A 2,158-nucleotide genomic window follows, 5' to 3' on the forward strand; every position below is an offset into this window, starting at 1 on the left:
CAGGGCGGGGCGACATGGGCGCCGTTGGCTCTCCTGGCGGTGGGAGGGCCCAGGCAGGGCGCAGGAAGGAGTGTCCTGGCCTGGGCGCCCTTACCAGGGTGACCCCTAACTGGGGTCCTGCCCAGCCCGGGCGTGTTGGGAGGGGCCTCCGAAGGGGGACAGAAGGGGGTCCTTCCTCGCCTCTGTCACGGGGAAGGAAACAGTGTCAGGAGTGGAGCTGGGGGCTCACGGGTGAGAGCAGCCTCAATGGGCAGCCAGGGGTGGGAGCCGGCCCTGCACCCCTGCTTCTGAGCCCCGGGTCCCCCCCAGCAAGTGAGACGCTTCTGAGTGTGAAGCCCAAGCCCTGGACAGCTCTCTCTGCACGGGGCTGCTCTGGGCGCCTGGAAGGTTCCGGCCGACAGCTAATGAATAGCTCGATGCAGCTGCTGGGCGGTTTTGCGAAGCGTCCTCGGAATGACAAGCAGAGTGCGCTTTCTCGCATGAGGGCTGGGGCACCCGTCCAGGCAGATGGGGGAGAGCCCGCCCTCGGTCACCTGGCCTGTCAGCTGGCAGGCCCTCCCAGAGGACATGGCCAGGACGTCGTCTTTCTCAGCCTTTGAGCAAAACAGAGGCCAAGAGTGGAGGACGCAGGCCCCCCAGAGGGAGGGACGCTGGCCGAAAGGCCCGGCGGTGGCCAGTGTTAACAGGGCAGGGGGCCTCCCCTCCCGTGCTGCCCGTTCAACTCTCTCTGCTTCTGGAACCCATTAAGAGTTGGGGCTCCAGTACGAGGCATGGCTCTGAAATGGGGGCCGCTGCTGCCCAGCTGTGTGACCAGGGCCTCGGTTTCCCCATCTGAGACATGGAGACTGCAGTAGCACCTGGAGCATCGCCGGGCTGTGAGGCGTGGAGAGCCGATGCAGGTGGGGCTCAGGTGCATGGCAGGTGTCCCAGCAGATGCAGAGGGGTGTGACAGGCGGTGGCGGAGCCCAAAGGGCAGCCAGAGGCCTGGATTTTGGAGGTTCTCTTGCCCGAGCATCAAGTATTCCCAAGAATAACGGGTTGGCACGTAGTGGAGGGGGTGGGGCGTGTCCGGCTCTGACTGTGCCACGTCCCATGGCACCGGGTCGCTGGGACGCGGCTGGCCTTTGCCCACATCCAGCTTCTGCGTGACGAGTGGCCTCGTGCAAAAATGCCCTTGCAGGATGGAAGCGTCAGGCAGGGGTGACCCAGGAACACAAATGTGGCCACGTGGGGGTTTTGAGAGGCAGTGCCGTCTGGGCAGCAGGACCTACGTGGAAGGACAGAGGGGCACACGCACCCTGGTGCCCAGCCTGGAGCCTCGTGTGCTGCTGTCCCGCCAGCCTGTGCCGGTCAGCAGTGCACGTGGCCGCCCGCTCCGGGTTCTCGGGGCTCCTCAGGTGGCTGCCGGCCAGAGGCCCTGGGCCGGGGCAGGGCGCCGTGGGGTTCTGTGGGTCAGTGTCCCTACGTGGATGCTCCAGGCACACGTGTGCCCCCCACGGAGCGCGTGGGTGTGCCAACAGCCGTCTCAGGGAGGAGGCTTCAGAGAGGAAACAGCGGTTCTCAGAGTGTGTTCTGGGGACCCTGCAGGGGACCCGTGAGGTCCAAACCACTTAGCAAGCTGCCGAGGTAAACCCGCCCACACCACAGTACTGCGCGCGTGCGAAGCCGGCGGAGGCGGGGCTTTGGGTCCTGGGTTTCTCGGTTGTAAGCTCAGACAGTGAGTGTTGACAGAACACACCCGGACGAGCTCCTGGGGGTCCGGGACAGTGTGACTCTAGGGGCCCTGGGACCGAAGCACGAGCCCCGCGGCACTGGCTCCCGCCACCTTCGCACAGCTGCTGCGGCCCTCAGCGTGCGTCCTCGTCAGGTCCCCTGCACGAGCCTCGGGCCCCTGGAGGAGCTGCGGCCCTCCGCCACCGCCTGTCACAGCCCTCTGCCGGCTGACCTGGTCCTCTTCGAACGGCTGGGATGAGCCTGAGGCTTAACAGTTTGGGTCCAGGTCACACCTGGGACAGACGTGGCAGGGCCCTTGAACTTGTGGTAAGAGGCATTTTCCATTTCTCGAGGCTTTGCCTGGGTTAGACGTGTTGGCTGGCAGTGGAACCCCTGAGCGGGTCTGTGGGTGCCAGGGGCCATGGATGCCGGCAGGAAGACCCTT

The sequence above is a fragment of the Pteropus vampyrus genome, unplaced genomic scaffold (genome assembly GCF_000151845.1).
Source record: "Pteropus vampyrus isolate Shadow unplaced genomic scaffold, Pvam_2.0 Scaffold90, whole genome shotgun sequence".
Lineage (NCBI taxonomy): Eukaryota > Metazoa > Chordata > Mammalia > Chiroptera > Pteropodidae > Pteropus > Pteropus vampyrus.